This window comes from Sander lucioperca, chromosome 1 (assembly GCF_008315115.2).
Source record: "Sander lucioperca isolate FBNREF2018 chromosome 1, SLUC_FBN_1.2, whole genome shotgun sequence".
Lineage (NCBI taxonomy): Eukaryota > Metazoa > Chordata > Actinopteri > Perciformes > Percidae > Sander > Sander lucioperca.
In genome coordinates, this window is record NC_050173.1 from 54,138,822 (window position 1) to 54,164,109 (window position 25,288).

At 28.3% G+C, this 25,288-nt stretch overlaps 1 protein-coding gene across 1 annotated transcript in view; it reads left to right on the forward strand.

The window, feature by feature from the left end:
• LOC118496429 overlaps positions 1–25,288 on the forward strand; it is a 397,714-nt gene that overhangs the window by 280,413 nt on the left and 92,013 nt on the right. The gene's annotated exons all lie outside the window — the stretch shown is intronic.

Below are 25,288 nucleotides of genomic sequence, written 5' to 3' on the forward strand. Positions count from 1 at the left end.
GTTACTGGTCACATTTAATCTGAACAATAAAAACATTAACTGAGTCTGTGGTCAACATGTGTACTTTATTTTGAAAGAGATAAGCACAACTATATACATGCTTTTAATTTGAAAGAATAAATACAGAATACAGTATGTGTTTTATTACAAACCTAACAGCACAAAACAAACTTTATGGGGAGGGGCCTGTGTGATGACATCATTACAGGACTGGTTCAGACTGGACCTGGTCTGGTTCAGGTCCGGTTCAGACTGGACCTGGTCTGGTTCAGACTGGTTCAGGTCCAGTTCAGACTGGTTGAGACTGGACCTGGTCTGGTTCAGACTGGACTGGTCCAGTTCAGACTGGTTCAGGTCCGGTTCAGACTGGACCTGGTCTGGTTCAGACTGGACCTGGTGGGTTTGGCTGAGGTTATCAGACCAACCCTGCAAAAAAAACAATCAGAAGGTTTCACTTTTTATGAGTTTTGGACGTATTATACTCTGACTTTATGACTAATGATCTTTGTTGGCTAACGCGGCTGCTTTGTGTTATTTGAACTATCAAAACATGAATAACTGAATCTGTGGTCAATGTGTACTTTATTTTGAAAGAACAGCACAAATATATAGTAGTATATATAATATATAATAGTAGTAAATACAATGTGTTTTATTTTGAAAGAACAGCAGGAATATAAACTACTCAGTAAAGTACAGATACAGTATGTAACAAACGTACAATATATATTTTATTTTGATGTGAGAGCGGTAACGATTGGTTGGGTAACGTTTGGTTGGGTAACGATTGGTTGGTTAACGGTTGGTTGGGTAACAATTGGTTGGGTAACGACTGGTTGGGTAACGATTGGTGGGGGAACGGTTGGTTGGTTAACGGTTGGTTGGGTAACAATTGGTTGGGTAACGATTGGTTGGTTAACGGTTGGTTGGGTAACGGCTGGTTGGTTAACGATTGGTTAACTGATAACATTTAAAATCACTGATTCAGTTTCTCTAATAGTCGTCAAAGCTGAAATCCTCGCCGCTCTCAAACATGGAGGAAACAGGAAGGAGGGCCGGGGGAGGGGCGGGGCCTGGCTGATGACATCATTACACGGCAGAGAGGCAGCTCCGCCCACTGCCTGACTCCTCCCACTAACAAGAGGCTCTGCCCACTGGGTGATGACATCATTACAGGGCAGAGAGGCAGCTCCGCCCACTGCCTGACTCCTCCCACTGACCGGAGGCTCCGCCCCCTCCCTCTGACTCTCAGAACTACTGAGGAAACGAGACCACCTGCAGGCCGGTCCAGAACTCAGACTGGGAGGACTGGCCCGGTTCAGACTGGGCCGGTTCAGACTGGGACTGGCCCGGTTCAGACTGGGCCGGTTCAGGCTGGGACTAGGCCGGTTCAGGCTGGGCCGGTTCAGGCTGGGACTAGGCCGGTTCAGACTGGGACTGGGCCGGTTCAGACTGGGCCGGTTCAGGCTGGGACTAGGCCGGTTCAGACTGGGACTGGGCCGGTTCAGACTGGGACTGGGCCGGTTCAGGCTGGGAGAACTGGTGGTTTCGACTGAGGTTGTCCTAGACCAGTTTGACTGCAGAAAATACAATCAGAAGGTTTATTTCATTTTCATTGTTCATAAAAAGTCATATTATGTCGAAAAAGTAAAAGTCATAGTATAGTATGTTGAAAAAGAACAAAAGTCATAGTATAGTATGTTGAAAAAGTAAAAGTCATAGTATAGTATGTTGAAAAATTAAAAGTCATAGTATAGTATGTCGAAAAACTAAGTCATAGTATAGTATGTTGAAAAAGTAAAAAAGTGTCGAAAAAGTAAGTCATAGTATAGTATGTTGAAAAAGTAAGTCATATAGTATGTCGAAAAAGTACAAAAGTCATAGTATAGTATGTCGAAAAAGTAAGTCATACTATAGTATGTCGAAAAAGTAAGTCATAGTATAGTATGTTGAAAAAGTAAGTCATATAGTATGTCGAAAAAGTAAGTCATATAGTATGTCGAAAAAGTACAAAAGTCATAGTATAGTATGTCGAAAAAGTAAGTCATACTATAGTATGTCGAAAAAGTAAAAGTCATAGTATAGTATGTCGAAAAAGTAAAAGTCATAGTATAGTATGTCGAAAAAGTAAAAAAGTCATAGTATAGTATGTTGAAAAAGTAAGTCATATAGTATGTCGAAAAAGTACAAAAGTCATAGTATAGTATGTCGAAACAGTAAAAAAGTCATAGTATAGTATGTCGAAAAAGTAAGTCATAGTATAGTATATCGAAAAAGTAAGTCATATAGTATGTCGAAAAAGTACAAAAGTCATAGTATAGTATGTTGAAAAAGTACAAAAGTCATAGTATAGTATGTCGAAAAAGTACAAAAGTCATAGTATAGTATGTCGAAAAAGTAAGTCATAGTATAGTATGTCGAAAAAGTAAGTCATATAGTATGTCGAAAAAGTACAAAAGTCATAGTATAGTATGTCGAAAGTCAAAGTCATAGTATAGTATGTCGAAAAACTCATAAAAAGTCATAGTATATAGTATGTCGAAAAAGTAAGTCATATAGTATGTCGAAAAAGTACAAAAGTCATAGTATAGTATGTCGAAAAAACTCATAAAAAGTCATAGTATAGTATGTCGAAAAAGTAAGTCATATAGTATGTCGAAAAAGTACAAAAGTCATAGTATAGTATGTCGAAAAAGTAAAAGTCATAGTATAGTATGTCGAAAAAGTAAAAGTCATAGTATAGTATGTCGAAAAAGTAAAAAAGTCATAGTATAGTATGTTGAAAAAGTAAGTCATATAGTATGTCGAAAAAGTACAAAAGTCATAGTATAGCATGTCGAAAAAGTAAGTCATAGTATAGTATGTTGAAAAAGTACAAAAGTCATAGTATAGTATGTCGAAACAGTAAAAAAGTCATAGTATAGAATGTCGAAAAAGTACAAAAGTCATAGTATAGTATGTCGAAAAAGTAAGTCATAGTATAGTATGTCGAAAAAGTACAAAAGTCATAGTATAGTATGTTGAAAAAGTCAAAAAAAGTCATAGTATAGTATGTCGAAAAAGTAAGTCATATAGTATGTCGAAAAAGTACAAAAGTCATAGTATAGTATGTCGAAAAAACTCATAAAAAGTCATAGTATAGTATGTCGAAAAAGTAAGTCATATAGTATGTCGAAAAAGTACAAAAGTCATAGTATAATATGTCGAAAAAGTACAAAAGTCATAGTATAGTATGTCGAAAAAGTAAAAGTCATAGTATAGTATGTCGAAAAAGTAAAAGTCATAGTATAGTATGTCGAAAAAGTAAAAAAGTCATAGTATAGTATGTTGAAAAAGTAAGTCATATAGTATGTCGAAAAAGTACAAAAGTCATAGTATAGTATGTCGAAAAAGTAAGTCATAGTATAGTATGTCGAAAAAGTACAAAAGTCATAGTATAGTATGTTGAAAAAGTCAAAAAAAGTCATAGTATAGTATGTCGAAAAAGTAAGTCATATAGTATGTCGAAAAAGTACAAAAGTCATAGTATAGTATGTTGAAAAAGTCAGTCATATAGTATGTCGAAAAAGTACAAAAGTCATAGTATAGTATGTCGAAAAAGTAAAAAAGTCATAGTATAGTATGTCGAAAGTCAAAGTCATAGTATAGTATGTCGAAAAACTCATAAAAAGTCATAGTATATAGTATGTCGAAAAAGTAAGTCATATAGTATGTCGAAAAAGTACAAAAGTCATAGTATAGTATGTCGAAAAAGTAAGTCATAGTATAGTATATCGAAAAAGTAAGTCATATAGTATGTCGAAAAAGTACAAAAGTCATAGTATAGTATGTTGAAAAAGTACAAAAGTCATAGTATAGTATGTCGAAAAAGTACAAAAGTCATAGTATAGTATGTCGAAAAAGTAAGTCATAGTATAGTATGTCGAAAAAGTAAGTCATATAGTATGTCGAAAAAGTACAAAAGTCATAGTATAGTATGTCGAAAAAGTAAAAAAGTCATAGTATAGTATGTCGAAAAAGTAAAAAAGTCATAGTATAGTATGTCGAAAGTCAAAGTCATAGTATAGTATGTCGAAAAACTCATAAAAAGTCATAGTATATAGTATGTCGAAAAAGTAAGTCATATAGTATGTCGAAAAAGTACAAAAGTCATAGTATAGTATGTCGAAAAAACTCATAAAAAGTCATAGTATAGTATGTCGAAAAAGTAAGTCATATAGTATGTCGAAAAAGTACAAAAGTCATAGTATAGTATGTCGAAAAAGTAAAAGTCATAGTATAGTATGTCGAAAAAGTAAAAGTCATAGTATAGTATGTCGAAAAAGTACAAAAGTCATAGTATAGTATGTCGAAAAAGTAAGTCATAGTATAGTATATCGAAAAAGTAAGTCATATAGTATGTCGAAAAAGTACAAAAGTCATAGTATAGTATGTTGAAAAAGTACAAAAGTCATAGTATAGTATGTCGAAAAAGTACAAAAGTCATAGTATAGTATGTCGAAAAAGTAAGTCATAGTATAGTATGTCGAAAAAGTAAGTCATATAGTATGTCGAAAAAGTACAAAAGTCATAGTATAGTATGTCGAAAAAGTAAAAAAGTCATAGTATAGTATGTCGAAAAAGTAAAAAAGTCATAGTATAGTATGTCGAAAGTCAAAGTCATAGTATAGTATGTCGAAAAACTCATAAAAAGTCATAGTATATAGTATGTCGAAAAAGTAAGTCATATAGTATGTCGAAAAAGTACAAAAGTCATAGTATAGTATGTCGAAAAAACTCATAAAAAGTCATAGTATAGTATGTCGAAAAAGTAAGTCATATAGTATGTCGAAAAAGTACAAAAGTCATAGTATAGTATGTCGAAAAAGTAAAGTCATAGTATAGTATGTCGAAAAAGTAAAAGTCATAGTATAGTATGTCGAAAAAGTACAAAAGTCATAGTATAGTATGTCGAAAAAGTAAAAGTCATAGTATAGTATGTCGAAAAAGTAAAAGTCATAGTATAGTATGTCGAAAAAGTAAAAAAGTCATAGTATAGTATGTTGAAAAAGTAAGTCATATAGTATGTCGAAAAAGTACAAAAGTCATAGTATAGTATGTCGAAAAGTAAGTCATAGTATAGTATGTTGAAAAAGTACAAAAGTCATAGTATAGTATGTCGAAACAGTAAAAAAGTCATAGTATAGAATGTCGAAAAAGTACAAAAGTCATAGTATAGTATGTCGAAAAAGTAAGTCATAGTATAGTATGTCGAAAAAGTACAAAAGTCATAGTATAGTATGTTGAAAAAGTCAAAAAAGTCATAGTATAGTATGTCGAAAAAGTAAGTCATATAGTATGTCGAAAAAGTACAAAAGTCATAGTATAGTATGTTGAAAAAGTCAGTCATATAGTATGTCGAAAAAGTACAAAAGTCTAGTATAGTATGTCGAAAAAGTACAAAAAGTCATAGTATAGTATGTCGAAAGTCAAAGTCATAGTATAGTATGTCGAAAAAGTAAAAAGTCATAGTATAGTATGTCGAAAAAAGTACAAAAGTCAAGTATAGTATGTCGAAAAAGTCAAAAGTCATAGTATAGTATGTTGAAAAAGTACAAAAGTCATAGTATAGTATGTTGAAAAAGTACAAAAGTCATAGTATAGTATGTCGAAAAAGTACAAAAGTCATAGTATAGTATGTTGAAAAAGTAAGTCATAGTATAGTATGTCGAAAAAGTAAGTCATAGTATAGTATGTCGAAAAAGTAAGTCATAGTATAGTATGTTGAAAAAGTAAGTCATATAGTATGTCGATAAAGTACAAAAGTCATAGTATAGTATGTTGAAAAAGTAAGTCATATAGTATGTCGAAAAAGTAAAAAAGTCATAGTATAGTATGTCGAAAGTCAAAGTCATAGTATAGTATGTCGAAAAAGTACAAAAGTCATAGTATAGTATGTCGAAAAATTAAAAGTCATAGTATAGTATGTTGAAAAAGTCAAAAAAGTCATAGTATAGTATGTCAAAAAAGTAAGTCATATAGTATGTCGAAAAAGTACAAAAGTCATAGTATAGTATGTCGAAAAAACTCATAAAAAGTCATAGTATAGTATATCGAAAAAGTAAGTCATATAGTATGTCGAAAAAGTACAAAAGTCATAGTATAGTATGTTGAAAAAGTACAAAAGTCATAGTATAGTATGTCGAAAAAGTAAGTCATAGTATAGTATGTCGAAAAAGTAAGTCATAGTATAGTATGTTGAAAAAGTAAGTCATATAGTATGTCGAAAAAGTATAAAAGTCATAGTATAGTATGTCGAAAAAGTAAAAAAGTCATAGTATAGTATGTCGAAAAAGTAAAAAAGTCATAGTATAGTATGTCGAAAGTCAAAGTCATAGTATAGTATGTCGAAAAACTCATAAAAAGTCATAGTATATAGTATGTCGAAAAAGTAAGTCATATAGTATGTCGAAAAAGTACAAAAGTCATAGTATAGTATGTCGAAAAAACTCATAAAAAGTCATAGTATAGTATGTCGAAAAAGTAAGTCATATAGTATGTCGAAAAAGTACAAAAGTCATAGTATAGTATGTCGAAAAAGTAAAAGTCATAGTATAGTATGTCGAAAAAGTAAAAGTCATAGTATAGTATGTCGAAAAAGTAAAAAAGTCATAGTATAGTATGTTGAAAAAGTAAGTCATATAGTATGTCGAAAAAGTACAAAAGTCATAGTATAGCATGTCGAAAAAGTAAGTCATAGTATAGTATGTTGAAAAAGTACAAAAGTCATAGTATAGTATGTCGAAAAAGTACAAAAGTCATAGTATAGTATGTCGAAAAAGTAAGTCATAGTATAGTATGTCGAAAAAGTAAGTCATAGTATAGTATGTCGAAAAAGTAAGTCATAGTATAGTATGTTGAAAAAGTAAGTCATATAGTATGTCGATAAAGTACAAAAGTCATAGTATAGTATGTTGAAAAAGTAAGTCATATAGTATGTCGAAAAAGTAAAAAGTCATAGTATAGTATGTCGAAAGTCAAAGTCATAGTATAGTATGTCGAAAAAGTACAAAAGTCATAGTATAGTATGTCGAAAAAAAAAAAGTCATAGTATAGTATGTTGAAAAAGTCAAAAAAAGTCATAGTATAGTATGTCAAAAAAGTAAGTCATATAGTATGTCGAAAAAGTACAAAAGTCATAGTATAGTATGTCGAAAAAACTCATAAAAAGTCACAGTATAGTATATCGAAAAAGTAAGTCATATAGTATGTCGAAAAAGTACAAAAGTCATAGTATAGTATGTTGAAAAAGTACAAAAGTCATAGTATAGTATGTCGAAAAAGTAAGTCATAGTATAGTATGTCGAAAAAGTAAGTCATAGTATAGTATGTTGAAAAAGTAAGTCATATAGTATGTCGAAAAAGTATAAAAGTCATAGTATAGTATGTCGAAAAAGTAAAAAAGTCATAGTATAGTATGTCGAAAAAGTAAAAAAGTCATAGTATAGTATGTCGAAAGTCAAAGTCATAGTATAGTATGTCGAAAAACTCATAAAAAGTCATAGTATATAGTATGTCGAAAAAGTAAGTCATATAGTATGTCGAAAAAGTACAAAAGTCATAGTATAGTATGTCGAAAAAACTCATAAAAAGTCATAGTATAGTATGTCGAAAAAGTAAGTCATATAGTATGTCGAAAAAGTACAAAAGTCATAGTATAGCATGTCGAAAAAGTAAGTCATAGTATAGTATGTCGAAACAGTAAAAAAGTCATAGTATAGAATGTCGAAAAAGTACAAAAGTCATAGTATAGTATGTCGAAAAAGTAAGTCATAGTATAGTATGTCGAAAAAGTACAAAAGTCATAGTATAGTATGTTGAAAAAGTCAAAAAAAGTCATAGTATAGTATGTCGAAAAAGTAAGTCATATAGTATGTCGAAAAAGTACAAAAGTCATAGTATAGTATGTCGAAAAAACTCATAAAAAGTCATAGTATAGTATGTCGAAAAAGTAAGTCATATAGTATGTCGAAAAAGTACAAAAGTCATAGTATAGTATGTCGAAAAAGTAAAAGTCATAGTATAGTATGTCGAAAAAGTAAAAGTCATAGTATAGTATGTCGAAAAAGTAAAAAAGTCATAGTATAGTATGTTGAAAAAGTAAGTCATATAGTATGTCGAAAAAGTACAAAAGTCATAGTATAGCATGTCGAAAAAGTAAGTCATAGTATAGTATGTTGAAAAAGTACAAAAGTCATAGTATAGTATGTCGAAACAGTAAAAAAGTCATAGTATAGAATGTCGAAAAAGTACAAAAGTCATAGTATAGTATGTCGAAAAAGTAAGTCATAGTATAGTATGTCGAAAAAGTACAAAAGTCATAGTATAGTATGTTGAAAAAGTCAAAAAAAGTCATAGTATAGTATGTCGAAAAAGTAAGTCATATAGTATGTCGAAAAAGTACAAAAGTCATAGTATAGTATGTTGAAAAAGTCAGTCATATAGTATGTCGAAAAAGTACAAAAGTCATAGTATAGTATGTCGAAAAAGTAAAAAAGTCATAGTATAGTATGTCGAAAGTCAAAGTCATAGTATAGTATGTCGAAAAACTCATAAAAAGTCATAGTATATAGTATGTCGAAAAAGTAAGTCATATAGTATGTCGAAAAAGTACAAAAGTCATAGTATAGTATGTCGAAAAAGTAAGTCATAGTATAGTATATCGAAAAAGTAAGTCATATAGTATGTCGAAAAAGTACAAAAGTCATAGTATAGTATGTTGAAAAAGTACAAAAGTCATAGTATAGTATGTCGAAAAAGTACAAAAGTCATAGTATAGTATGTCGAAAAAGTAAGTCATAGTATAGTATGTCGAAAAAGTAAGTCATATAGTATGTCGAAAAAGTACAAAAGTCATAGTATAGTATGTCGAAAAAGTAAAAAAGTCATAGTATAGTATGTCGAAAAAGTAAAAAAGTCATAGTATAGTATGTCGAAAGTCAAAGTCATAGTATAGTATGTCGAAAAACTCATAAAAAGTCATAGTATAGTATGTCGAAAAAGTAAGTCATATAGTATGTCGAAAAAGTACAAAAGTCATAGTATAGTATGTCGAAAAAGTAAAAGTCATAGTATAGTATGTCGAAAAAGTAAAAGTCATAGTATAGTATGTCGAAAAAGTACAAGTCATAGTATAGTATGTCGAAAAAGTAAGTCATAGTATAGTATATCGAAAAAGTAAGTCATATAGTATGTCGAAAAAGTACAAAAGTCATAGTATAGTATGTTGAAAAAGTACAAAAGTCATAGTATAGTATGTCGAAAAAGTAAGTCATAGTATAGTATGTCGAAAAAGTAAGTCATATAGTATGTCGAAAAAGTACAAAAGTCATAGTATAGTATGTCGAAAAAGTAAAAAAGTCATAGTATAGTATGTCAAAAAAGTAAAAAAGTCATAGTATAGTATGTCGAAAGTCAAAGTCATAGTATAGTATGTCGAAAAACTCATAAAAAGTCATAGTATATAGTATGTCGAAAAAGTAAGTCATATAGTATGTCGAAAAAGTACAAAAGTCATAGTATAGTATGTCGAAAAAACTCATAAAAAGTCATAGTATAGTATGTCGAAAAAGTAAGTCATATAGTATGTCGAAAAAGTACAAAAGTCATAGTATAGTATGTCGAAAAAGTAAAAGTCATAGTATAGTATGTCGAAAAAGTAAAAGTCATAGTATAGTATGTCGAAAAAGTACAAAAGTCATAGTATAGTATGTCGAAAAAGTAAAAGTCATAGTATAGTATGTCGAAAAAGTAAAAGTCATAGTATAGTATGTCGAAAAAGTAAAAAAGTCATAGTATAGTATGTTGAAAAAGTAAGTCATATAGTATGTCGAAAAAGTACAAAAGTCATAGTATAGTATGTCGAAAAAGTAAGTCATAGTATAGTATGTTGAAAAAGTACAAAAGTCATAGTATAGTATGTCGAAACAGTAAAAAAGTCATAGTATAGAATGTCGAAAAAGTACAAAAGTCATAGTATAGTATGTCGAAAAAGTAAGTCATAGTATAGTATGTCGAAAAAGTACAAAAGTCATAGTATAGTATGTTAAAAAAGTCAAAAAAAGTCATAGTATAGTATGTCGAAAAAGTAAGTCATATAGTATGTCGAAAAAGTACAAAAGTCATAGTATAGTATGTTGAAAAAGTCAGTCATATAGTATGTCGAAAAAGTACAAAAGTCATAGTATAGTATGTCGAAAAAGTAAAAAAGTCATAGTATAGTATGTCGAAAGTCAAAGTCATAGTATAGTATGTCGAAAAAGTAAAAGTCATAGTATAGAATGTCGAAAAAGTACAAAAGTCATAGTATAGTATGTCGAAAAAGTAAGTCATAGTATAGTATGTTGAAAAAGTACAAAAGTCATAGTATAGTATGTTGAAAAAGTACAAAAGTCATAGTATAGTATGTCGAAAAAGTACAAAAGTCATAGTATAGTATGTCGAAAAAGTAAGTCATAGTATAGTATGTCGAAAAAGTAAGTCATAGTATAGTATGTCGAAAAAGTAAGTCATAGTATAGTATGTTGAAAAAGTAAGTCATATAGTATGTCGAAAAAGTAAAAAAGTCATAGTATAGTATGTCGAAAGTCAAAGTCATAGTATAGTATGTCGAAAAAGTACAAAAGTCATAGTATAGTATGTCGAAAAATTAAAAGTCATAGTATAGTATGTTGAAAAAGTCAAAAAAAGTCATAGTATAGTATGTCAAAAAAGTAAGTCATATAGTATGTCGAAAAAGTACAAAAGTCATAGTATAGTATGTCGAAAGTCAAAGTCATAGTATAGTATGTCGAAAAACTCATAAAAAGTCATAGTATATAGTATGTCGAAAAAGTAAGTCATATAGTATGTCGAAAAAGTACAAAAGTCATAGTATAGTATGTCGAAAAAGTAAGTCATAGTATAGTATATCGAAAAAGTAAGTCATATAGTATGTCGAAAAAGTACAAAAGTCATAGTATAGTATGTTGAAAAAGTACAAAAGTCATAGTATAGTATGTCGAAAAAGTACAAAAGTCATAGTATAGTATGTCGAAAAAGTAAGTCATAGTATAGTATGTCGAAAAAGTAAGTCATATAGTATGTCGAAAAAGTACAAAAGTCATAGTATAGTATGTCGAAAAAGTAAAAAAGTCATAGTATAGTATGTCGAAAGTCAAAGTCATAGTATAGTATGTCGAAAAACTCATAAAAAGTCATAGTATATAGTATGTCGAAAAAGTAAGTCATATAGTATGTCGAAAAAGTACAAAAGTCATAGTATAGTATGTCGAAAAAACTCATAAAAAGTCATAGTATAGTATGTCGAAAAAGTAAGTCATATAGTATGTCGAAAAAGTACAAAAGTCATAGTATAGTATGTCGAAAAAGTAAAAGTCATAGTATAGTATGTCGAAAAAGTAAAAGTCATAGTATAGTATGTCGAAAAAGTAAAAAAGTCATAGTATAGTATGTTGAAAAAGTAAGTCATATAGTATGTCGAAAAAGTACAAAAGTCATAGTATAGTATGTCGAAAAAGTAAGTCATAGTATAGTATGTTGAAAAAGTACAAAAGTCATAGTATAGTATGTCGAAACAGTAAAAAAGTCATAGTATAGAATGTCGAAAAAGTACAAAAGTCATAGTATAGTATGTCGAAAAAGTAAGTCATAGTATAGTATGTCGAAAAAGTACAAAAGTCATAGTATAGTATGTTGAAAAAGTCAAAAAAAGTCATAGTATAGTATGTCGAAAAAGTAAGTCATATAGTATGTCGAAAAAGTACAAAAGTCATAGTATAGTATGTTGAAAAAGTACAAAAGTCATAGTATAGTATGTCGAAAAAGTACAAAAGTCATAGTATAGTATGTTGAAAAAGTCAAAAAAAGTCATAGTATAGTATGTCGAAAAAGTAAGTCATATAGTATGTCGAAAAAGTACAAAAGTCATAGTATAGTATGTCGAAAAAGTAAAAAAGTCATAGTATAGTATGTCGAAAGTCAAAGTCATAGTATAGTATGTCGAAAAACTCATAAAAAGTCATAGTATATAGTATGTCGAAAAAGTAAGTCATATAGTATGTCGAAAAAGTACAAAAGTCATAGTATAGTATGTCGAAAAAACTCATAAAAAGTCATAGTATAGTATGTCGAAAAAGTAAGTCATATAGTATGTCGAAAAAGTACAAAAGTCATAGTATAGTATGTCGAAAAAGTAAAAGTCATAGTATAGTATGTCGAAAAAGTAAAAGTCATAGTATAGTATGTCGAAAAAGTAAAAAAGTCATAGTATAGTATGTTGAAAAAGTAAGTCATATAGTATGTCGAAAAAGTACAAAAGTCATAGTATAGTATGTCGAAAAAGTAAGTCATAGTATAGTATGTTGAAAAAGTAAAAGTCATAGTATAGAATGTCGAAAAAGTACAAAAGTCATAGTATAGTATGTCGAAAAAGTAAGTCATAGTATAGTATGTTGAAAAAGTACAAAAGTCATAGTATAGTATGTTGAAAAAGTACAAAAGTCATAGTATAGTATGTCGAAAAAGTACAAAAGTCATAGTATAGTATGTCGAAAAAGTAAGTCATAGTATAGTATGTCGAAAAAGTAAGTCATAGTATAGTATGTCGAACAAGTAAGTCATAGTATAGTATGTTGAAAAAGTAAGTCATATAGTATGTCGATAAAGTACAAAAGTCATAGTATAGTATGTTGAAAAAGTAAGTCATATAGTATGTCGAAAAAGTAAAAAAGTCATAGTATAGTATGTCGAAAGTCAAAGTCATAGTATAGTATGTCGAAAAAGTACAAAAGTCATAGTATAGTATGTCGAAAAATTAAAAGTCATAGTATAGTTTGTTGAAAAAGTCAAAAAAAGTCATAGTATAGTATGTCGAAAAAGTAAGTCATATAGTATGTCGAAAAAGTACAAAAGTCATAGTATAGTATGTTGAAAAAGTCAGTCATATAGTATGTCGAAAAAGTACAAAAGTCATAGTATAGTATGTCGAAAAAGTAAAAAAGTCATAGTATAGTATGTCGAAAGTCAAAGTCATAGTATAGTATGTCGAAAAACTCATAAAAAGTCATAGTATATAGTATGTCGAAAAAGTAAGTCATATAGTATGTCGAAAAAGTACAAAAGTCATAGTATAGTATGTCGAAAAAGTAAAAGTCATAGTATAGTATGTCGAAAAAGTAAAAGTCATAGTATAGTATGTCGAAAAAGTAAAAAAGTCATAGTATAGTATGTCGAAAAAGTAAGTCATATAGTATGTCGAAAAAGTACAAAAGTCATAGTATAGTATGTCGAAAAAGTAAGTCATAGTATAGTATGTTGAAAAAGTAAAAGTCATAGTATAGAATGTCGAAAAAGTACAAAAGTCATAGTATAGTATGTCGAAAAAGTAAGTCATAGTATAGTATGTTGAAAAAGTACAAAAGTCATAGTATAGTATGTCGAAAAAGTACAAAAGTCATAGTATAGTATGTTGAAAAAGTCAAAAAAAGTCATAGTATAGTATGTCGAAAAAGTAAGTCATATAGTATGTCGAAAAAGTACAAAAGTCATAGTATAGTATGTCGAAAAAGTAAAAGTCATAGTATAGTATGTCGAAAAAGTAAAAGTCATAGTATAGTATGTCGAAAAAGTAAAAAAGTCATAGTATAGTATGTCGAAAAAGTAAGTCATATAGTATGTCGAAAAAGTACAAAAGTCATAGTATAGTATGTCGAAAAAGTAAGTCATAGTATAGTATGTTGAAAAAGTAAAAGTCATAGTATAGAATGTCGAAAAAGTACAAAAGTCATAGTATAGTATGTCGAAAAAGTAAGTCATAGTATAGTATGTTGAAAAAGTACAAAAGTCATAGTATAGTATGTCGAAAAAGTACAAAAGTCATAGTATAGTATGTTGAAAAAGTCAAAAAAAGTCATAGTATAGTATGTCGAAAAAGTAAGTCATATAGTATGTCGAAAAAGTACAAAAGTCATAGTATAGTATGTTGAAAAAGTCAGTCATATAGTATGTCGAAAAAGTACAAAAGTCATAGTATAGTATGTCGAAAAAGTAAAAAAGTCATAGTATAGTATGTCGAAAGTCAGTCATAGTATAGTATGTCGAAAAACTCATAAAAAGTCATAGTATATAGTATGTCGAAAAAGTAAGTCATATAGTATGTCGAAAAAGTACAAAAGTCATAGTATAGTATGTCGAAAAAACTCATAAAAAGTCATAGTATAGTATGTCGAAAAAGTAAGTCATATAGTATGTCGAAAAAGTACAAAAGTCATAGTATAGTATGTCGAAAAAGTAAGCCATAGTATAGTATGTTGAAAAAGTAAAAGTCATAGTATAGAATGTCGAAAAAGTACAAAAGTCATAGTATAGTATGTCGAAAAAGTAAGTCATAGTATAGTATGTTGAAAAAGTACAAAAGTCATAGTATAGTATGTTGAAAAAGTACAAAAGTCATAGTATAGTATGTCGAAAAATTAAAAGTCATAGTATAGTATGTTGAAAAAGTCAAAAAAAGTCATAGTATAGTATGTCGAAAAAGTCATATAGTATGTCGAAAAAGTACAAAAGTCATAGTATAGTATGTTGAAAAAGTCAGTCATATAGTATGTCGAAAAAGTACAAAAGTCATAGTATAGTATGTCGAAAAAGTAAAAAAGTCATAGTATAGTATGTCGAAAGTCAAAGTCATAGTATAGTATGTCGAAAAACTCATAAAAAGTCATAGTATATAGTATGTCGAAAAAGTAAGTCATATAGTATGTCGAAAAAGTACAAAAGTCATAGTATAGTATGTCGAAAAAACTCATAAAAAGTCATAGTATAGTATGTCGAAAAAGTAAGTCATATAGTATGTCGAAAAAGTACAAAAGTCATAGTATAGTATGTCGAAAAAGTAAAAGTCATAGTATAGTATGTCGAAAAAGTAAAAGTCATAGTATAGTATGTCGAAAAAGTAAAAAAGTCATAGTATAGTATGTCGAAAAAGTAAGTCATATAGTATGTCGAAAAAGTACAAAAGTCATAGTATAGTATGTCGAAAAAGTAAGTCATAGTATAGTATGTTGAAAAAGTAAAAGTCATAGTATAGAATGTCGAAAAAGTACAAAAGTCATAGTATAGTATGTCGAAAAAGTAAGTCATAGTATAGTATGTTGAAAAAGTACAAAAGTCATAGTATAGTATGTCGAAAAAGTACAAAAGTCATAGTATAGTATGTCGAAAAAGTAAGTCATAGTATAGTATGTCGAAAAAGTAAGTCATAGTATAGTATGTCGAAAAAGTAAGTCATAGTATAGTATGTTGAAAAAGTAAGTCATATAGTATGTCGATAAAGTACAAAAGTCATAGTATAGTATGTTGAAAAAGTAAGTCATATAGTATGTCGAAAAAGTAAAAAAGTCATAGTATAGTATGTCGAAAGTCAAAGTCATAGTATAGTATGTCGAAAAAGTACAAAAGTCATAGTATAGTATGTCGAAAAATTAAAAGTCATAGTATAGTATGTTGAAAAAGTCAAAAAAAGTCATAGTATAGTATGTCGAAAAAGTAAGTCATATAGTATGTCGAAAAAGTACAAAAGTCATAGTATAGTATGTCGAAAAAACTCATAAAAAGTCATAGTATAGTATATCGAAAAAGTAAGTCATATAGTATGTTGAAAAAGTACAAAAGTCATAGTATAGTATGTCGAAAAAGTAAGTCATAGTATAGTATGTTGAAAAAGTACAAAAGTCATAGTATAGTATGTTGAAAAAGTACAAAAGTCATAGTATAGTATGTCGAAAAAGTACAAAAGTCATAGTATAGTATGTCGAAAAAGTAAGTCATAGTATAGTATGTCGAAAAAGTAAGTCATAGTATAGTATGTCGAACAAGTAAGTCATAGTATAGTATGTTGAAAAAGTAAGTCATATAGTATGTCGATAAAGTACAAAAGTCATAGTATAGTATGTTGAAAAAGTAAGTCATATAGTATGTCGAAAAAGTAAAAAAGTCATAGTATAGTATGTCGAAAGTCAAAGTCATAGTATAGTATGTCGAAAAAGTACAAAAGTCATAGTATAGTATGTTGAAAAAGTCAAAAAAAGTCATAGTATAGTATGTCGAAAAAGTCATATAGTATGTCGAAAAAGTACAAAAGTCATAGTATAGTATGTTGAAAAAGTCAGTCATATAGTATGTCGAAAAAGTACAAAAGTCATAGTATAGTATGTCGAAAAAGTAAAAAAGTCATAGTATAGTATGTCGAAAGTCAAAGTCATAGTATAGTATGTCGAAAAACTCATAAAAAGTCATAGTATATAGTATGTCGAAAAAGTAAGTCATATAGTATGTCGAAAAAGTACAAAAGTCATAGTATAGTATGTCGAAAAAACTCATAAAAAGTCATAGTATAGTATGTCGAAAAAGTAAGTCATATAGTATGTCGAAAAAGTACAAAAGTCATAGTATAGTATGTCGAAAAAGTAAAAGTCATAGTATAGTATGTCGAAAAAGTAAAAGTCATAGTATAGTATGTCGAAAAAGTAAAAAAGTCATAGTATAGTATGTCGAAAAAGTAAGTCATATAGTATGTCGAAAAAGTACAAAAGTCATAGTATAGTATGTCGAAAAAGTAAGTCATAGTATAGTATGTTGAAAAAGTAAAAGTCATAGTATAGAATGTCGAAAAAGTACAAAAGTCATAGTATAGTATGTCGAAAAAGTAAGTCATAGTATAGTATGTTGAAAAAGTACAAAAGTCATAGTATAGTATGTCGAAAAAGTACAAAAGTCATAGTATAGTATGTCGAAAAAGTAAGTCATAGTATAGTATGTCGAAAAAGTAAGTCATAGTATAGTATGTCGAAAAAGTAAGTCATAGTATAGTATGTTGAAAAAGTAAGTCATATAGTATGTCGATAAAGTACAAAAGTCATAGTATAGTATGTTGAAAAAGTAAGTCATATAGTATGTCGAAAAAGTAAAAAAGTCATAGTATAGTATGTCGAAAGTCAAAGTCATAGTATAGTATGTCGAAAAAGTACAAAAGTCATAGTATAGTATGTCGAAAAATTAAAAGTCATAGTATAGTATGTTGAAAAAGTCAAAAAAAGTCATAGTATAGTATGTCGAAAAAGTAAGTCATATAGTATGTCGAAAAAGTACAAAAGTCATAGTATAGTATGTCGAAAAAACTCATAAAAAGTCATAGTATAGTATATCGAAAAAGTAAGTCATATAGTATGTTGAAAAAGTACAAAAGTCATAGTATAGTATGTCGAAAAAGTAAGTCATAGTATAGTATGTTGAAAAAGTACAAAAGTCATAGTATAGTATGTTGAAAAAGTACAAAAGTCATAGTATAGTATGTCGAAAAAGTACAAAAGTCATAGTATAGTATGTCGAAAAAGTAAGTCATAGTATAGTATGTCGAAAAAGTAAGTCATAGTATAGTATGTCGAAAAAGTAAGTCATAGTATAGTATGTTGAAAAAGTAAGTCATATAGTATGTCGATAAAGTACAAAAGTCATAGTATAGTATGTTGAAAAAGTAAGTCATATAGTATGTCGAAAAAGTAAAAAAGTCATAGTATAGTATGTCGAAAGTCAAAGTCATAGTATAGTATGTCGAAAAAGTACAAAAGTCATAGTATAGTATGTCGAAAAATTAAAAGTCATAGTATAGTATGTTGAAAAAGTCAAAAAAAGTCATAGTATAGTATGTCAAAAAAGTAAGTCATATAGTATGTCGAAAAAGTACAAAAGTCATAGTATAGTATGTCGAAAAAACTCATAAAAAGTCACAGTATAGTATATCGAAAAAGTAAGTCATATAGTATGTCGAAAAAGTACAAAAGTCATAGTATAGTATGTTGAAAAAGTACAAAAGTCATAGTATAGTATGTCGAAAAAGTAAGTCATAGTATAGTATGTCGAAAAAGTAAGTCATAGTATAGTATGTTGAAAAAGTAAGTCATATAGTATGTCGAAAAAGTATAAAAGTCATAGTATAGTATGTCGAAAAAGTAAAAAAGTCATAGTATAGTATGTCGAAAAAGTAAAAAAGTCATAGTATAGTATGTCGAAAGTCAAAGTCATAGTATAGTATGTCGAAAAACTCATAAAAAGTCATAGTATATAGTATGTCGAAAAAGTAAGTCATATAGTATGTCGAAAAAGTACAAAAGTCATAGTATAGTATGTCGAAAAAACTCATAAAAAGTCATAGTATAGTATGTCGAAAAAGTAAGTCATATAGTATGTCGAAAAAGTACAAAAGTCATAGTATAGTATGTCGAAAAAGTAAAAGTCATAGTATAGTATGTCGAAAAAGTAAAAGTCATAGTATAGTATGTCGAAAAAGTAAAAAAGTCATAGTATAGTATGTTGAAAAAGTAAGTCATATAGTATGTCGAAAAAGTACAAAAGTCATAGTATAGCATGTCGAAAAAGTAAGTCATAGTATAGTATGTTGAAAAAGTACAAAAGTCATAGTATAGTATGTCGAAAAAGTACAAAAGTCATAGTATAGTATGTCGAAAAAGTAAGTCATAGTATAGTATGTCGAAAAAGTAAGTCATAGTATAGTATGTCGAAAAAGTAAGTCATAGTATAGTATGTTGAAAAAGTAAGTCATATAGTATGTCGATAAAGTACAAAAGTCATAGTATAGTATGTTGAAAAAGTAAGTCATATAGTATGTCGAAAAAGTAAAAAAGTCATAGTATAGTATGTCGAAAGTCAAAGTCATAGTATAGTATGTCGAAAAAGTACAAAAGTCATAGTATAGTATGTCGAAAAATTAAAAGTCATAGTATAGTATGTTGAAAAAGTCAAAAAAAGTCATAGTATAGTATGTCAAAAAGTAAGTCATATAGTATGTCGAAAAAGTACAAAAGTCATAGTATAGTATGTCGAAAAAAACTCATAAAAAGTCACAGTATAGTATATCGAAAAAGTAAGTCATATAGTATGTCGAAAAAGTACAAAAGTCATAGTATAGTATGTTGAAAAAGTACAAAAGTCATAGTATAGTATGTCGAAAAAGTAAGTCATAGTATAGTATGTCGAAAAAGTAAGTCATAGTATAGTATGTTGAAAAAGTAAGTCATATAGTATGTCGAAAAAGTATAAAAGTCATAGTATAGTATGTCGAAAAAGTAAAAAAGTCATAGTATAGTATGTCGAAAAAGTAAAAAAGTCATAGTATAGTATGTCGAAAGTCAAAGTCATAGTATAGTATGTCGAAAAAACTCATAAAAAGTCATAGTATATAGTATGTCGAAAAAGTAAGTCATATAGTATGTCGAAAAAGTACAAAAGTCATAGTATAGTATGTCGAAAAAACTCATAAAAAGTCATAGTATAGTATGTCGAAAAAGTAAGTCATATAGTATGTCGAAAAAGTACAAAAGTCATAGTATAGTATGTCGAAAAAGTAAAAGTCATAGTATAGTATGTCGAAAAAGTAAAAGTCATAGTATAGTATGTCGAAAAAGTAAAAAAGTCATAGTATAGTATGTTGAAAAAGTAAGTCATATAGTATGTCGAAAAAGTACAAAAGTCATAGTATAGCATGTCGAAAAAGTAAGTCATAGTATAGTATGTTGAAAAAGTACAAAAGTCATAGTATAGTATGTCGAAACAGTAAAAAAGTCATAGTATAGAATGTCGAAAAAGTACAAAAGTCATAGTATAGTATGTCGAAAAAGTAAGTCATAGTATAGTATGTCGAAAAAGTACAAAAGTCATAGTATAGTATGTTGAAAAAGTCAAAAAAAGTCATAGTATAGTATGTCGAAAAAGTAAGTCATATAGTATGTCGAAAAAGTACAAAAGTCATAGTATAGTATGTCGAAAAAACTCATAAAAAGTCATAGTATAGTATGTCGAAAAAGTAAGTCATATAGTATGTCGAAAAAGTACAAAAGTCATAGTATAGTATGTCGAAAAAGTAAAAGTCATAGTATAGTATGTCGAAAAAGTAAAAGTCATAGTATAGTATGTCGAAAAAGTAAAAAAGTCATAGTATAGTATGTTGAAAAAGTAAGTCATATAGTATGTCGAAAAAGTACAAAAGTCATAGTATAGCATGTCGAAAAAGTAAGTCATAGTATAGTATGTTGAAAAAGTACAAAAGTCATAGTATAGTATGTCGAAACAGTAAAAAAGTCATAGTATAGAATGTCGAAAAAGTACAAAAGTCATAGTATAGTATGTCGAAAAAGTAAGTCATAGTATAGTATGTCGAAAAAGTACAAAAGTCATAGTATAGTATGTTGAAAAAGTCAAAAAAAGTCATAGTATAGTATGTCGAAAAAGTAAGTCATATAGTATGTCGAAAAAGTACAAAAGTCATAGTATAGTATGTTGAAAAAGTCAGTCATATAGTATGTCGAAAAAGTACAAAAGTCATAGTATAGTATGTCGAAAAAGTAAAAAAGTCATAGTATAGTATGTCGAAAGTCAAAGTCATAGTATAGTATGTCGAAAAAACTCATAAAAAGTCATAGTATATAGTATGTCGAAAAAGTAAGTCATATAGTATGTCGAAAAAGTACAAAAGTCATAGTATAGTATGTCGAAAAAGTAAGTCATAGTATAGTATATCGAAAAAGTAAGTCATATAGTATGTCGAAAAAGTACAAAAGTCATAGTATAGTATGTTGAAAAAGTACAAAAGTCATAGTATAGTATGTCGAAAAAGTACAAAAGTCATAGTATAGTATGTCGAAAAAGTAAGTCATAGTATAGTATGTCGAAAAAGTAAGTCATATAGTATGTCGAAAAAGTACAAAAGTCATAGTATAGTATGTCGAAAAAGTAAAAAAGTCATAGTATAGTATGTCGAAAAAGTAAAAAAGTCATAGTATAGTATGTCGAAAGTCAAAGTCATAGTATAGTATGTCGAAAAACTCATAAAAAGTCATAGTATAGTATGTCGAAAAAGTAAGTCATATAGTATGTCGAAAAAGTACAAAAGTCATAGTATAGTATGTCGAAAAAGTAAAAGTCATAGTATAGTATGTCGAAAAAGTAAAAGTCATAGTATAGTATGTCGAAAAAGTACAAAAGTCATAGTATAGTATGTCGAAAAAGTAAGTCATAGTATAGTATATCGAAAAAGTAAGTCATATAGTATGTCGAAAAAGTACAAAAGTCATAGTATAGTATGTTGAAAAAGTACAAAAGTCATAGTATAGTATGTCGAAAAAGTAAGTCATAGTATAGTATGTCGAAAAAGTAAGTCATATAGTATGTCGAAAAAGTACAAAAGTCATAGTATAGTATGTCGAAAAAGTAAAAAAGTCATAGTATAGTATGTCAAAAAAGTAAAAAAGTCATAGTATAGTATGTCGAAAGTCAAAGTCATAGTATAGTATGTCGAAAAACTCATAAAAAGTCATAGTATATAGTATGTCGAAAAAGTAAGTCATATAGTATGTCGAAAAAGTACAAAAGTCATAGTATAGTATGTCGAAAAAAACTCATAAAAAGTCATAGTATAGTATGTCGAAAAAGTAAGTCATATAGTATGTCGAAAAAGTACAAAAGTCATAGTATAGTATGTCGAAAAAGTAAAAGTCATAGTATAGTATGTCGAAAAAGTAAAAGTCATAGTATAGTATGTCGAAAAAGTACAAAAGTCATAGTATAGTATGTCGAAAAAGTAAAAGTCATAGTATAGTATGTCGAAAAAGTAAAAGTCATAGTATAGTATGTCGAAAAAGTAAAAAAGTCATAGTATAGTATGTTGAAAAAGTAAGTCATATAGTATGTCGAAAAAGTACAAAAGTCATAGTATAGTATGTCGAAAAAGTAAGTCATAGTATAGTATGTTGAAAAAGTACAAAAGTCATAGTATAGTATGTCGAAACAGTAAAAAAGTCATAGTATAGAATGTCGAAAAAGTACAAAAGTCATAGTATAGTATGTCGAAAAAGTAAGTCATAGTATAGTATGTCGAAAAAGTACAAAAGTCATAGTATAGTATGTTGAAAAAGTCAAAAAAAGTCATAGTATAGTATGTCGAAAAAGTAAGTCATATAGTATGTCGAAAAAGTACAAAAGTCATAGTATAGTATGTTGAAAAAGTCAGTCATATAGTATGTCGAAAAAGTACAAAAGTCATAGTATAGTATGTCGAAAAAGTAAAAAAGTCATAGTATAGTATGTCGAAAGTCAAAGTCATAGTATAGTATGTCGAAAAAGTAAAAGTCATAGTATAGAATGTCGAAAAAGTACAAAAGTCATAGTATAGTATGTCGAAAAAAGTAAGTCATAGTATAGTATGTTGAAAAAGTACAAAAGTCATAGTATAGTATGTTGAAAAAGTACAAAGTCATAGTATAGTATGTCGAAAAAGTACAAAAGTCATAGTATAGTATGTCGAAAAAGTAAGTCATAGTATAGTATGTCGAAAAAGTAAGTCATAGTATAGTATGTCGAAAAAGTAAGTCATAGTATAGTATGTTGAAAAAGTAAGTCATATAGTATGTCGATAAAGTACAAAAGTCATAGTATAGTATGTTGAAAAAGTAAGTCATATAGTATGTCGAAAAAGTAAAAAAGTCATAGTATAGTATGTCGAAAGTCAAAGTCATAGTATAGTATGTCGAAAAAGTACAAAAGTCATAGTATAGTATGTCGAAAAATTAAAAGTCATAGTATAGTATGTTGAAAAAGTCAAAAAAAGTCATAGTATAGTATGTCAAAAAAGTAAGTCATATAGTATGTCGAAAAAGTACAAAAGTCATAGTATAGTATGTCGAAAGTCAAAGTCATAGTATAGTATGTCGAAAAACTCATAAAAAGTCATAGTATATAGTATGTCGAAAAAGTAAGTCATATAGTATGTCGAAAAAGTACAAAAGTCATAGTATAGTATGTCGAAAAAGTAAGTCATAGTATAGTATATCGAAAAAGTAAGTCATATAGTATGTCGAAAAAGTACAAAAGTCATAGTATAGTATGTTGAAAAAGTACAAAAGTCATAGTATAGTATGTCGAAAAAGAACAAAAGTCATAGTATAGTATGTCGAAAAAGTAAGTCATAGTATAGTATGTCGAAAAAGTAAGTCATATAGTATGTCGAAAAAGTACAAAAGTCATAGTATAGTATGTCGAAAAAGTAAAAAAGTCATAGTATAGTATGTCGAAAGTCAAAGTCATAGTATAGTATGTCGAAAAACTCATAAAAAGTCATAGTATATAGTATGTCGAAAAAGTAAGTCATATAGTATGTCGAAAAAGTACAAAAGTCATAGTATAGTATGTCGAAAAAAACTCATAAAAAGTCATAGTATAGTATGTCGAAAAAGTAAGTCATATAGTATGTCGAAAAAGTACAAAAGTCATAGTATAGTATGTCGAAAAAGTAAAAGTCATAGTATAGTATGTCGAAAAAGTAAAAGTCATAGTATAGTATGTCGAAAAAGTAAAAAAGTCATAGTATAGTATGTTGAAAAAGTAAGTCATATAGTATGTCGAAAAAGTACAAAAGTCATAGTATAGTATGTCGAAAAAGTAAGTCATAGTATAGTATGTTGAAAAAGTACAAAAGTCATAGTATAGTATGTCGAAACAGTAAAAAAGTCATAGTATAGAATGTCGAAAAAGTACAAAAGTCATAGTATAGTATGTCGAAAAAGTAAGTCATAGTATAGTATGTCGAAAAAGTACAAAAGTCATAGTATAGTATGTTGAAAAAGTCAAAAAAAGTCATAGTATAGTATGTCGAAAAAGTAAGTCATATAGTATGTCGAAAAAGTACAAAAGTCATAGTATAGTATGTTGAAAAAGTACAAAAGTCATAGTATAGTATGTCGAAAAAGTACAAAAGTCATAGTATAGTATGTTGAAAAAGTCAAAAAAAGTCATAGTATAGTATGTCGAAAAAGTAAGTCATATAGTATGTCGAAAAAGTACAAAAGTCATAGTATAGTATGTCGAAAAAGTAAAAAAGTCATAGTATAGTATGTCGAAAGTCAAAGTCATAGTATAGTATGTCGAAAAACTCATAAAAAGTCATAGTATATAGTATGTCGAAAAAGTAAGTCATATAGTATGTCGAAAAAAGTACAAAAGTCATAGTATAGTATGTCGAAAAAAACTCATAAAAAGTCATAGTATAGTATGTCGAAAAAGTAAGTCATATAGTATGTCGAAAAAGTACAAAAGTCATAGTATAGTATGTCGAAAAAGTAAAAGTCATAGTATAGTATGTCGAAAAAGTAAAAGTCATAGTATAGTATGTCGAAAAAGTAAAAAAGTCATAGTATAGTATGTTGAAAAAGTAAGTCATATAGTATGTCGAAAAAGTACAAAAGTCATAGTATAGTATGTCGAAAAGTAAGTCATAGTATAGTATGTTGAAAAAGTAAAAGTCATAGTATAGAATGTCGAAAAAGTACAAAAGTCATAGTATAGTATGTCGAAAAAGTAAGTCATAGTATAGTATGTTGAAAAAGTACAAAAGTCATAGTATAGTATGTTGAAAAAGTACAAAAGTCATAGTATAGTATGTCGAAAAAGTACAAAAGTCATAGTATAGTATGTCGAAAAAGTAAGTCATAGTATAGTATGTCGAAAAAGTAAGTCATAGTATAGTATGTCGAACAAGTAAGTCATAGTATAGTATGTTGAAAAAGTAAGTCATATAGTATGTCGATAAAGTACAAAAGTCATAGTATAGTATGTTGAAAAGTAAGTCATATAGTATGTCGAAAAAGTAAAAAAGTCATAGTATAGTATGTCGAAAGTCAAAGTCATAGTATAGTATGTCGAAAAAGTACAAAAGTCATAGTATAGTATGTCGAAAAATTAAAAGTCATAGTATAGTTTGTTGAAAAAGTCAAAAAAAGTCATAGTATAGTATGTCGAAAAAGTAAGTCATATAGTATGTCGAAAAAGTACAAAAGTCATAGTATAGTATGTTGAAAAAGTCAGTCATATAGTATGTCGAAAAAGTACAAAAGTCATAGTATAGTATGTCGAAAAAGTAAAAAAGTCATAGTATAGTATGTCGAAAGTCAAAGTCATAGTATAGTATGTCGAAAAACTCATAAAAAGTCATAGTATATAGTATGTCGAAAAAGTAAGTCATATAGTATGTCGAAAAAGTACAAAAGTCATAGTATAGTATGTCGAAAAAGTAAAAGTCATAGTATAGTATGTCGAAAAAGTAAGTCATATAGTATGTCGAAAAAGTACAAAAGTCATAGTATAGTATGTCGAAAAAACTCATAAAAAGTCATAGTATAGTATGTCG